The sequence below is a fragment of the Apodemus sylvaticus genome, chromosome 5 (genome assembly GCF_947179515.1).
Source record: "Apodemus sylvaticus chromosome 5, mApoSyl1.1, whole genome shotgun sequence".
Lineage (NCBI taxonomy): Eukaryota > Metazoa > Chordata > Mammalia > Rodentia > Muridae > Apodemus > Apodemus sylvaticus.
In genome coordinates, this window is record NC_067476.1 from 121,736,969 (window position 1) to 121,751,389 (window position 14,421).

The 14,421-nt window shown below is 39.2% G+C and overlaps 1 pseudogene; it reads left to right on the forward strand.

The window, feature by feature from the left end:
* The first annotated feature begins 13,908 nt into the window (after nucleotides 1–13,908).
* On the forward strand, nucleotides 13,909–14,142 carry LOC127684929 (SS18-like protein 2; annotated as a pseudogene).
* Nucleotides 14,143–14,421: the final 279 nt, after the last annotated feature.

Here is a 14,421-nt window from a genome sequence, read left to right on the forward strand (position 1 = left end):
ACAGTGCAACTTAGAAAACTGTCAACCTTAAGATAGCACTCCTGGCACTCTCTCCCCACTCCCTCCCCCCATTCCCTCCAGCTGCAAGGGCAACCCATTCCTGCTCAAAGTATATGTGTTTGCCCAAGATAACCTGTAACCTTCTGCTGAGCCATGAATTGCTGCTGATCTCCCCATTCCTTATGATATAGATCACAGCCAAGCATCCCCTCCCCTTTTTCTTTATGGTATGTTTCTTTAAAACCCCCCCAGTGGCAGCTGGTCTCTGTCCTTGCTCGGACACAGGAGTGGCCCAGTGCACTGGAAAATTAAACCTCATGTATTTGCATCAAGAACGGCCTCCTTGTGAATTTTTTGGGCCATCGTCCTATCCCAAGACTTGAGTGATGATTTCAGGATTCAGGAGTCTTTCAATAGTGGAGCTATAAATATGAATGTTGCTTTCTACTGTTTCATTTATAAGTAGACGGTTTTATCAAGTTTTAAAGCATAAAAGATTTTCACTCAAAAATGTAGTTGCTTATGACACGATGTAGCTTATGGTAGAGATAGGTTTAAGATGTCTGCTTTCCTTCTCTGAAAGTCGGTTCTATGATTCATTCCCCCAAAGAGTCCTATCAGCAGGCACAGAAAATAACACACACATACACCCCGCCCCCCAACACACACTTAGGATATTTTTTGCTTTGATAATTGCAAAAGAGATGAGAAAGGCAGCCTAGTTTCATTTTTCCTCAGGAACAGAAAAGAATGGGAGAGAATTTTGTTTACAATGAATATCAACACGTTTCTGTTAGGTGCCAAAAGTTTCTACTTAGAATATAAACGTACTGAAAATATGTTACAAATGCTGGTATGAAATAAATTATTAAATTATTATCACAATCTTCTCAGAACTTAAGTTCAGAGACTACAGAGATGGTTCAGTGGTAAGAACATTTGCTGTTTTTGTAGAGTTCCTAATTCGTTATCCAGCTCCTACCTGATAGCTCAAAGCTGACTGTTAACTCCAGATCCAGGAGAAGCAATGGTCTCTTTCAGTCTCCAGAGGCAACACATATGTATTTGGTGCACAGATATGCCACATATATATATGGGCAAAACAATCTTATAAAGTACAAATACATTTTAAAGATTTGAGTTTATGTGAATTTTCAGACAGTACTGAATCAATAGGAAAATGACCCATTTAGAATTCTTACCTTTTACTGGAGTACTTACTCTAGAGTTGAATTCTGCCTCTAATCAATTCACATCAATTCTCAGGACTATGATTTCTTTTCTGTAAAATGGCTTTCTCTAATTTTCATGATTTCTTGTACTGGCTAGTTTTGTATGTCAACATGATACAAGCTGGAGTTATTATAAAGAAAAGGGCCTCCTTTGAGGAAATGCCTCCATGAGGTCCAACTGTAAGGCATTTTCTCAATTAGTGATCAATGTTAAGAGGGTCCATTGTAGGTGGGGCCATCTCTGGGCTGGAAGTCCTGTGTTCTATAAGAAAGCAAGCTGAGCAAGCCAGGGGAAGCAAACCAGTAAGGAACATCCCTCCATGACCTCTGCATCAGCTCCTTCTTCCTGACCTGCTTGAGTTCCAGTCCTTGAGTTCCTTTAATGATGATTAGCAATGTGGAAGTATAAGCTGAATGAACCCTTTCCCGCAGCTTGTTTCGTAGTCATGATGTTTTGTGAAGGAATAGAAAACCTGACTAAGACAATTCTCATAATTACTTGGAAAGCCCAAGTTACATTAAGTTTTCTTTACATATAATTTTTATCATATTTGGTATTTTTCATAATCTAGCTATTTCTTTTCCAAAAGCTTGGCAATGGTGTAGACCTTAGATTCAAGTTCACTTAAGAGATGGATGTCAAGAAGAGGACACAAATAACATGAACCAGTTCATAAGGCACTGCACATCTTTCTACTACCTCTACTAGTTTTGGTGACTTTGTCTTATGTTATTGAAGAGGACTATTGATAACTGTTCCTTCTGAACCACTTCTGGAGAGGCAACCATTGTGTCTAGGAGGCAATGAATAATCTAATAATCTAGACTAAATCCAATAATGGATGGGGGTTGATTCAACTCTTAGCATCTTCAATGTCAGTCTTACATCTCTACCCAACCTCATGCTCAGGGACAACTTATCAGGGGCTTAAAATTGGCTGCAATGAAAATACTTATACCATAAAACTAATTAATACTTCAAGTCATGATATTACTGGGGCCAGTTATTTTGGTCATCTCAGCTGCTTAGACACCCAGGATGTACCCCAAACACATTTCAAATTCAAAATGCTTTATTTTGTCGAGGCCACGTATAGAACTTGAACATCTTTCCCAAATGCCCTTCTTTTATAATTTTCCCCATTATACAATCATTATTTAGATGTGAAAAAACCTACAATTATTTCCTATAATCATTTACAGTTTCACAATGTCTTTGAGTAAATTCGGAATTCCTATTTGCATAAAACAAATTATCATTGGTGATATGACCAGTAGCATATTATTATGAGTGTCTACAGACAATCCTGAGAAATGATTTCTTGCTTGACATGTCTGCTAAATGGTAGGCTTCTCCTAAATCTCTACCATGATTAAACCACTGCAGCAAACACCTTTATATGCCCCAAATGGCAGAGAAATGTTTAAGAATAGGACATGCAAACTGCTACTTTGTTGGGAGCCACTCTCTCTGCATTGTTGATAAGGTTGGGGAGAAGATGGCATGAATAGTTCCATTATGGCCAAGAAAAATTCAGCTGTCTCTGTAGCAGTTGAGAGAACCTGGTGATTTATGGAAGTCCTTTAAATGCTAACTGAATGTTGTTGTGTGGGTGTGTTGAAATGTACTGCCAGGTGGTTCTCAAAAAAGCCTGCCAGGGCTGAAATCAGCCCTATCATCAGGATCAGAGCAAATGCCTGCTATTTTTCCATCATTCCTCAATTCTATATCAGCACGAGGACACCTGTTAGAAATCCTGTCACCTGGTGCATAGAGTCAAACAACAAAATCAGAGTGAGTTTGGTAACAGCAGAGTAGAGTGCTGTGAGAGAGGCCAAGAGCTTCTGGGTGTCTTTCTTTGCCAAATTTACCTCCAGATTGCTGGGCGGGCTTGTCTCTGAACCGACCACCCAGGCGGTAAATCACGCCAACGAATCTGGTACACTGTGTTCCTCAGTAGCTCTGCTTTGAATGTATTTGTGTATCTCTCCACCTGCTCTGTTCACCCAAGTAAAGGTTCTGCTCCTAAATGCATTTAGGTCTTTTTTTTCCTTTATTAAATTCTTCATTTAATTTAATATATGAGACATTCCATATATACAATTTGCTCACCATAAAATAAACTACTGCATCTCCTTAGAAAAAAAGTGTCTTAATCTTATGAAACTGACAACTTGATAGAAAACAGATATTAAAATGCCTATGTTAGAAGGGGCATGAGATGCAGGCTTTCATGAATTGTAACTAAGATAAAGAAAATATTTCAGAAAGGATATCAATTAAGTGTGGATTGCAAAAGCAATGCTATCTTATATGTAGAACCATGGTAAAAAAAATCTTCTTAGTTAATTGATTTATTTATTTACTTTATATCTGTATTGTAGCTGGTCCTCCCTCCTTCACATGGATATAAACCCACCTTGGCATATTAAGTTGCAGTAGGACTTGGTGCAGCTTCACCTATGTTAGGTGAAAGGGATCCAAAGGCAGGCAACAGAGTCAGAGACAGCCCCTGTTCCCACTGTTAGGAGTGAAGTCTGAGCTGCACAACTGCTACACATGTGCAGAGGGCCTCTGTCCATCCCATTCATGCTCTCTAGTTGGTAGTTCAGTCTCTGTGGGTATCTATGGGACCAGGTTAGTTGATTCTGTAGGGTTTCTTGTGGTGTCCTTGACCTCTCTGTCTCCTTCAATCTTTCCTCTCCCTTTTCCACAGGATTTTCCAAGCTCTGCCTAATGTGTAGCTATGGGTCTAGCATGTGTGTCCATCAGTGGTGGGGTAAAGCCTTTTAGACAACAGCTATGCTAGGCACCTATCTGCAAGTATGGCAGAACATCATTAATAGTATCAGTGGTGGACTCTGTCCCATGGTGTAAGTCTCAAGCTATGGCAGTCACTGGTTGTTTATTCCCTCAATTTTTGCTCCATCTTTTACTGCTGCATATCTTATAGGCAGGAAAAATTATTGGTTGAAAGTTTTGTGGCTGGATAGGTGTCCCAATCTCTCCACTGAAAGTCTTCTGGTTACAGGAGATGGTTGGTTTAAGATCTGTATCCCTCACTGCTAGGAGTCTTAAGTAGGGCCACCCTCATAATTCCTGGGAGTTGCCATTATCCCAAGTTTCTGACTCATCTCTGAGATGCCTCTGACTACTTCCAGTTCTCTTTCCCATACTTGATCCTTTTTTTTTCCTTTTAAGTATAGAATAGAATTTATTCAGGGCATGGTGAGGAGAGTTAAGAGAGTAATAGAGGCAGAGAAAGTCAGAGAGAGTAGAGAAGTAGAGGCCAGGCATGAGTATTTAAGGAGATGGAGGAAAGGAATGAGGAAGGGACAAGAGAAGGGGCAAGGGGACAGAGTAGGAGAAAGAAGGGAAGAGCAAAAGATCAAGAACTTAATCCCTCTTGTTCTGCTTCCTACCCCTCCTACATCCAGGCTCCTATCTCTACCATCAATGTCCATTCTGTTTCCCTTACTCAAGGAGATTCAAGCATCCTTCCTTGGCCCCTCCTTATTACTGGATCTGGAGACTGTAGCATGGTTATTCTGTACTTTACAGCTAATATCCATTTATAAGTGAAACCATATTATGTTTGTGTTTTGGGTTTTTTACTACCTCAGTCAGGAAGAAATTTTCTAGGTCCACTGAATTCACTGTCTGCAATTTCATCGTGTCACTGTTTTTAATAGCTGAGTAATATTCCATTATGTAAATGTACATTTTATTTGCCCATTCTTCAGTTGTGCAACACCCAGCTTGTTTCCAATTTCTAGACATTATACTAAAGTGCTATGAACATAGTGGAGTATGTGTCCTTGTGGTTTGAAAAAGCTTTTTGGGGTATAGCTGGATTCTGAGGTAAAATTATTCCAAATTTTCTGAGAAACAGCCAAGTTGGTTTCCAAAGTGGCTCTACAAATTTTCACTCTCACCAGCAATGGAGGATTATTCTCCTTGCTCTATATTCTTGTCACCAGCATGTGCTGTCACTTGAGTTTTTTTTTTTTTTTTTTTTTTTTTATCTTAGCCATTCTGAGGGGTGAAAGATGGACTCACGGTCATTTTGATTTGTATTTTACTAATGGCTAAAGATATTGAACATTTCTTTAAGTGCTTCTTGGCCATCGGATATTTCTCTCTTGAGAATTCTCTGTTTAGCTCTGTGCCTCGTTTTAAAAATTGGGTTGTTTGGTTTGTTGTTGTTTAATATTTTGAGTTTTTTATTTTGGTTATTACTCCTCTGCTAGATTTAGGGTTAATGAATATCTTTTCTTATTCTGCAGGCTACTGATATGTCCTATTGATGGTATTCTTTGCCTTACAGAAGCTTTTAAGTTTCAGGAAGTCCTATTTATTAATTGTTGATCTTAGTGCCTGAGCTGTGGTGTTCTGTACAGGAAGCTATCACCCGTCCCAATGTGTTAAAGAATTTCCTCCACTTTCTCTTCAACTAGATTTAGTGTTTCCAGTTTTATGTTGAGGTCTTTGATTCACTTGGACTTGAGTTTTGTATGGGATAAAAAGTATGGATCTATTTTCATTCTTCTACATGCAGATATTCAGTTAGACCAGCACCATTTGTTGAAGAAGTTTTCCTTTTCCAATGTATACTTTTGGCTTCTTTTTCAAAACCAAAATAGGTGTGTGTGTTTACTTCTGGGCCTTCAGTTGAATTCCATTCATTAACCTGTCTGTCTTTAGGGCAATACCATGTAGTTTTTATTACTATTGCTCCATATTACAGCTTTAAATCAGAGATGACGAGGTCTCCAGAAGTTCTTTTACTGTGCAGTAATGCAGCTATCTTGGGTTTTTGGTTTTCCCATATGAAGTTGAGTATTATTCTTTGAAGGTCTGTGAAGAATTTGTTGGAATTTTGATGGGAATTGCATTAAATCTTAATTGCTTTTGGAACAAAGACGATTTTTATTATGTTAATTCTACCAATCCATGAGCATGGGGGATCTTTCCATCTTCTGATATGTTCTTCATTACTTTCTTCAAAGACTTGAAATTCTTGTCAACCAGGTCATTCACTTGCTTAGGTAGAGTTACTCTAAGATACTTTATATTATTTGTGGATTTTGTGATAGGTAAGGTTTCCCTACACTCAAGGAAGTGAAGCTCACTTCAGGTTCTCTTATCTTGGTAGAATTTCTGTAACTTTCCCTATACTTCTTTGGATACATTGGACACAAAATTAACTAAAAAAAACAAACAAAAAATCAGTAGCCCTTCTACATACAAGTGATAAATGAGATGAAAAAAATTAGGGAAACCTTACAAAATCAGGGACAAGAAAAGGCTGTCTACTCTTTCCATATCCATTCAATATATAAGGGTCCATGACTCACCAAAGAATGATACCTCAGACTCAGATGGTTTGTAAGCACAAAGAGTGTTTTATTCTGCAGAAGTCCAGCATGCTTTGGTCTCCCATTACCAAGATAAGAGAACCTGAAGTGAACTTGCAGAACTGATATAAAGCACATTAGGGGAATTCTAAGGTAGATGAACTCCATCTCAATTTATTGAGTCTATCTCTAGGGACATTCCAGAACCATTATTGCGGCATGGGTCCTGGAAACTGTTGCTGGAGATGTCTGGAAACTGCTGCTGACCTATTGTCCTTGTTTCAGGCCAGGTGGCAGGGTAGTTTCTGACTGGCTGCCTGAAGCCTCATTGTTGTTGTTTTGTTTTGTTTTTGTTTGTTTTGGTTTTGGTTTTATGGAGGTTTTTTTTTTTATTTGTTTTATTTTTCTAGTAACTGACTTGCCTGGGCTTGCCTGAACTTGCCCAGTTCTTAGGCACAGTCTCCTGAACTGCTCATTTGAAGCCTGTCTCAGCCTAGCCTTCACAAATGTATTCCTTGAAGTTTCAGCTAGAGTAATAAGATAACTCCAAGATATCAGGGGGATACAAATTAGAATGAAAGTATTCAAAATGTCACAATTCACAGGTGATATAATAGTATATAGGGCTAACTTTTAAAATGCTGAACAAAATAAGAAAATTCTGCGCGTGTCTGTGACATGCAAGAAGGCAAAAAGGTTGCTTAATTTTATGGTCTAACTTTTTAATCATATCACTATTGACAGCAGATGTGTACATGTCTGGGTCAAGTAATACTCCACATCTTTACAGATATTAAAATGTATTCTGTAATTTCACTTAATTTTAATGATGACTTCCAGGAATTAATGAAAATCCCCTAGGTTAGAGGCTCATATCCAAGTTTAGATGTCAAATACAGTATTTAGCTCAACACTTCCTATGTTTTATGGTTTACCATAAAAGATGTTATAAAATGATGCCAATATATATTCAGATAAAAAGTCTGCAGTGGTACTACATAAGGATGGTTTTAATGCATGAAGTTGGAATTAACCTCCTTCCTACATTCAAGCAAACAAGGATATCAGTTTTATTGCTTGACTTTTTCTTGTTTTACTCTCCAGACTTCATTTCTGTTCCGGAGATTATGAATAGGACTGTATGAGTTTCAACCATAACAATATGCTAGTTTTGTTCTTATTTGCTTGTTTTTTTGTTTGTTTTTCTAATCATCAGCTCTTTCATAAGGCTATTCATTGTCTCCATCTTATGTCATGTCATTAGCATAAAATCAGAAGTGACTTGTAATTATGTCTTAGGAATAATATATAGTTCTAGCTATGTGAGAACTCTAAAGAATTTAGAAGTTTTGTGCCAAGTACTGAGCACAAAGTTGAAATACATTTCTATTATGTTATATCCATAATTACAAAGGTGTTTTCTTTTCATAATGTACTGCTATAGCTAATTGATGTAGAAGCACCCTAAAGTTGCTGAGAACTGGGGTATGGACAGTGGTGAAGATGAACAGTTATTTTGGGATAGATAATTATTCCTGCATCAAAAAGCATGGCTTAATTTGACTTACTCAAGAGCAGATTCTATCACACATGTCTACGTGAGTAGACTAATGAAGACATGAGTCCAGCAAATAGGCTGAGAAGAACTGAGGAGACGATGGAGAAAGAGAAGTCAACAAGGGATGTGAGTGGGTTTCCATCTTCATGGACAAGATGAGGGTGATTTGATTCTTGCTTACACAGCAGAATTTAAGGAGGTATAAAATATTCAGTAATCATGATAAACACCATTTAAATTAAAAATTCAAAGTATCAAAATTGTCACAAAACTCCATAAAAAAAGTTATCAAGATTTTTAGATAAAAAGAGGATCTAGGATCTGACAGTACTGTTCTGGACCATATCAAAGCCGAAAATAACTGAGAAATACATTCATGTATATTTTAGGTGATTATTTTTCCAAAATATTAAAGTAACTGAAAAATACTATAACATTGAAAATATCCATGTTACAAGCCATTTAATTGTTTATATCAAAAATAATATTTAGTTATAATTTTACTTCACTGGTTTTATGGACATACATTCAGTAATACTTTCTTAGAAACTGCTAACCATTTAAAATTGCATAAAAATAAGTACATAGATGTATACATATTTCATTTTTGCTTCAGAGTATAATAGGGCTTGGTATTGTACTTTCATGGACTTAATCTTCTGGGGATCCCTTTTTATTGTCCTCATGGGAAGTCAAAAGAGTGAGATGTTTATCCATCAACTCTCATCTTATATCTGTTAGGGACTTTCTCTGTTGTAAACTCTCTGGTACTCTCAATATTCTCCTAGGTGAGGCCAGAACTACCATTACCTGGTATGTATGGCTTTGGTGAGACTTGAAGGGATGAAGAAATGACATGGAAGCCCAGGGCTGTGACTAAGGTGTGAGATGTTCATCTAAGCTTATGTAGAAACATTTCTGTGAGTCCTTCAGTATAGCAGATTTAGTAATAAAGAATGCTATAAAAAGGAGGAATAACTGTACTGGCTGGTTTTGTGTGTCAACTTGACACAAGCTGGAGTTATCACAGAGAAAGAAGCTGCAGTTGAAGTACGTCCATGAGATCCAAGTATGGGGCATTTTCTCAATTAGTGATCAAGTGGGGAGGGCTCCTTGTGGGTGGTGCCATCCCTGGGCTGGTACTCTTGGGTTCTATAAGTGAGCAGGCTGAGCAATCCACAGTAAGCAAGCCAGTAAGAAACATCTCTCCATGGCCTCTGCATCAACTCCTGCTTCCTGACCTGCTTGAGTTCCAGTCCTGACTTCCTTTAGTGATGAATAGCAGTATGGAAGTGTAAGCTGAATAAACCCTTTCCTCCCCAACTTACTTCTTGTTCATGATGTTTGTAAGACAATAACCAATTCAGAGGTAACTTGTCTTCTCACTTTGGAGATAATGTAGCCCTGAGCTAGGAGGGTATTTGTGGAGCAAGGAAGAAGGTCTTGCTTGGATCACCACAAAATTCTTCTGTTCACTTTTGGATGTATTACACACACACACACACACACACACACACACACACACACACACACAAGGAATAGATGAGTATAGGGTTCCCCATCATGGCTGCAATAACAATATAGAGCTTGATTGAGAGAAAGACAAATTTTGTGTTGAGAGAGGCCTTGCATTGGAACGGGTGTTTGATGGAGCTTCAAAAACCCAGGAGCACAAATGATTTGGGTAAACTGGAAGTCATAGAAGTGATGTTATCTCATAAAATAGTTGGAGGACTTAAGCAGCCATGAAAGAGCTTAGCCTCCATCCTGGTTTTGGGAAGCAGGGTATTATGATTTCTATGTGTAGGCTTTTACTTTTAGCCTGGCATGGTGGCTCATGCTTGTAGATTCCAGATCAATCAACCTGACCATACAAAATGAAACAATGCCTCAAAACAATAATAAAAATAAAGGCACTTATCTGATACCATGAGAAATTGAGACAGAGAAAAACTGGGAGATTAAATTGAACTCCATTATTAGGGCTGAAGTGAGTAAAAATAGTCATGTGGGGCATGATGGATATAACTCATTTGCAATGTCCGCTGTCCTTTGTGCATAGTTCCTTTATTATGATTCTGGACTTTTGAAGCATGGCTCTTGTGGCAGTTAATATTCACTGTTAACTTTACTGGATTTATAGTTATCTTGAAGGTTCGTGAAGAACACCTCGGATGGATCTGTGAGGATCATTACGGAGAATATTAACCAAGAGAGAAAGACTCCTTCTAAATGTGGGTAACACTATTTCTTGAGTTAGGAGTCCAATCGAACTGAAGGGAAAGGAGAAGTATTTCTCAAGGTTTGTGATTTTTCCATGCCAAGAATCAAAGAATAGTCTTCCCCACGAGCCCCATCTTCCTCCATGTTCTTTCCAAGTACAGGAGGCAAAGCAAATAAGACTGAACCACACACAAAGAAAAGTCAGAACAAATAGCTCCTTCCTTAAGTTATTTGTCTCAGTTATTTGTTCTATAATGAAGTTGTATTTTCAGCATTGGGAACTGCTTCCTTTAATTTGAGAGAACATAGGTGTTAGGAAAAATAATTTGCGAAAATGGTATACTTTATATAATATGTGCATAGCAGTGGTGATTATAGCTATAAATTAGAGAAAATAGAGCAGTATTAAGCACAGTCCAAAATCTCAAAGAAGTTTTTTAGGAGATAAACTGTGCCTCCCCCAGAATTGAAATTTTAATTTACTGTATCTCAGAATGTGACTTTATTTAAAATTAAGGTTATTGCAGTTATAATTAATTAAGATGAGGTCATACAAGAATATCATTGGCCCTTAATGCAACAGAAAGAATATCCTTAGAAGAAAGGAAAATTCAGACACAGAACAGATGCCAAAAAAGGTAATACTGATGCAGAAATAGTGTCTAAGTTTGGGTTTTTGGGTTTTGTTGCTGAGATAATTTACTGACAAAAGTCAATTTGGGGGAGGAGAAGGTTTTTACCTTGCTTATAAATTAGAGTACATTAAGGCATGCTAACGCAGGACTCAAACAGTAACCTAGCAGCAGGAACTTAAGCAGAGATCACAGAGGAAAGCTACTTCCAGGCTCACATACAGCTCTCCTTACTATAAAGTCAAGACCCATCCTGCCAAGGGATGGCAGGACTATAATGGATTGGGCCCTCCAGCATCAATCAGCAATTACAAAAATGTCCCATAGAGATTCCCAAAAGTCAATCTTATGGAAGCAGTTCCTTAAATGAGACTCCTTCTTCCTGGGTATGTCAAGCTGTCACCTGATGCTAACTATGACAAGCAGAGATTAGCGTGATGACACCCAGTGCCCGAACACCCTGAGGATCATCAGTGTTAACCACCTAAAATGAGACACAGGCAAGTAGCAATTCCCTAGATCTTTAAAACTGAGGAATATCTGATGTCTGAGAAGCACCTAAAGAAATGTTCAAAGTCCTTAGTGATCAGAGAAATGCAAATAAAAATAACCCTGAAATTCCACCTTACATCAATCAGAATGGCTAAGATCACAATCTTAGGTGACAACACATGTTGGAGAGGATGTGCAAAAAGAGGAACATTTCTCCATTGCTGGTAGAAAATCGGAAATAGATCTTCCTGAAGACCTAGCTATATCTCTCTCTAGGGAATATATCCAAAAGATGCCCCACCATGCCACAGGAGCATGTTTTCCACTATGTTCATTACAGCCTTATTTGTGATAGCCAGAAACTGGAAACAACCTAGACATCCCAAGTCAGAAGAATGGATACAGAAAATGTGGCTCATTTACACAATAGAATACTACTCAGCTATTAAGGACGAGGATATCCTGAGTTTTGCAGGCAAATTGATGGAACTAGAAAATACCATCCTGAGTGAGGTAACCCAGACCCAAAAGGACATGCATGGTATGTACTCACTAATAAGTGGACATTGATTAGCCAAAAGAAAAAAAGTACAGGATACCTGAGATACTGTCCACAGAACTCAAAAAGGTCAACAAGCTGAAATGCCCAAGTAAGGGCACTTCAGTCCTACTTGGGAGGAAGAAGAAAGCAATCATAAGAGGGCAGGGAGGGAGGGATCTGGGAGGGAAAGTAAATGGGTTGGGGGAGAGAGAGAAGAAGGGAGAGAGGGGAGCCTGATCTGACATTGGGGGAGGGTAAAGGACTGAAGACCTGAGGGCCAGCAGAAAGAATAGAAACAGACAACCTCAGGAGGTAGGAGGTTGGGAACCCTCCAGATTGTACCAGAGACCTGAGATTTGAGAGACTCACAGGACTAAAGAGAGGGACCTTAGATAAAATGACTGACAGTAGGGAGAAGCAACTTATAGAGCCCTCCTTCAGCAGGAAGACAGGGCTTCAAATGAGGGAGAGGGGGATCATCCCACAGTCATAACTCTGACCCATAATTGTTCCTGTCTGAAAGAATTACGGGGATGGAAATTGATACTAGGATGAGGGAAAGAAGGTTCAGTGACAGGCTCAAAGTGGGATCCAGCTCAAGGGAAGGTCCCAAGGCCTGATGCTATTACTGAGGCTATGGTGCACTCACAAAAAGGGACCCAGCATGACAGCAATCCAGAAGACCCAACAAGCAGCTGAAAGAGTCAGATTCAGATATTTGCACCCAGCCAATGGACAGAAGCAGTTGACCCCGCCCCCTGCTGTTGAATTAGGGAGCGCTGAATGAAGCTGAGGGTGACCTTGTAGTCTCAATTAATCTGGACCCCTGCCCTGGGATCTCGCAAACACTGGACCACCAAGCAGCATACACCAGCTGATATGAGGGCCCCTAGCACACATACAATAGAGGACTGCCTGGTCTGTGTTCATTCAGAGATAATGCACCTAACCCTCAAAAGACTGGAGGTCCCAGGGAGTTTAGAGGTCAGGTGGGGTGGGGGTAGTGACATCCACGTGTAGACAGGGGGAGGGGAAGAGGTATGGGATGTTGAACAGATGGAGGGTGAACAGGGTTTGTTGATGTGGGGGGAATAAAAAATGGAGTATATAAAAATAATTAATAAAAAATTAAAAAAGAAAAAGAAAACATACTCCCTCTGACACCTAGCTTTCAGACTTCTATAGTACAACTAGGATAGAAATACACTTTTTATACTTTTAAGCCACCAGCTTCTGGTGCTTTGTTATGGTAGGTCTAGCAAATAAACTCAAACATCCAGCTTTAGAAGTAAGTGGGGGACACAAATAAATAGGGCCAGAATAGTAATGGGAAATGCAGAGAAGCAGGTAGCATGTGTAATATCACAACCCACACAAATGGATCACTTTGAGAAACAAGAGTAAATAGTAGACTGGCAAATATAGTTGAGCTGTAATGGCAAATGAATGGCCACATGTCTGCTTATTGTCCCCTTTAGAGAGCTAAAAAAGACGTGGGATCATAAAGGAGGTCCCAGAAGGAGAGTTGAGGCTGTGAAGTCTTTGCGTCAAGCCTCCATGAATTATTACGAAGGGGTCCATGAATTATTACGAAGCAGCAGAAAGGAACAAGATGATGAGATGCCATGAAAACTTGGAGCTATGACGTAAGTTTGCTTTGTTTTTATTTCGTCTTCTAGCAGAATGGAGGCTTAAACTTGATACTTGAGGATGAAGTTGTAGTTAATAAGAGCATAAAGAAAAATAGAAATGCTGAAGGAAAAAGGTCATTATGTAAGACAAAATTCGAAGGAGAGACACTAATTTTAAGGATCAGTTTGAGGGAATCAAGAAACAGTGATAGAAGCTCAGGATTCTGAGCTTTTTTCCAGCATGTCCATCATCTTTCCTCCTGACTGGCTATGCAGCAAGGCCAAAGTCAACCAAGACACTATCCAGAGGCTCCTGGAGGTGAATGATCAGCTGGTCAGCTGTATTGTGCAGTATCAGAACAAGGACTGAGCAAAGGAGTGGGTCCACTATCAACATGTGTTATATTGAAATCTTATTTATTTAGCAACCATTGCAGACACCAACACAAGCAGTCTCACAAGGCAGTGGGGGTAATCTTCTAGAAGGCTGTAAAGAGGAGTGACTGAATGGAACCCATCTCCTGGGGAAACAGAATGCTTCTCAGAACATGGGCAAAATGTCCCATCATTTTAGACTGTGAAGAAACTTGTTACCAACTCTACTGTAGTCTTATTGTAAATATTTTAGTGATAAAACAGACCCCAGCTTTCTCATTGCTCTCTCTCATCCCACTCTCACTTCTCTGCCCCTTGAGCTCTCCTCCCCGCCCCCTCTCTCCACTCCACTTGCTCATGGCCGGCCTCAACTTCTCTG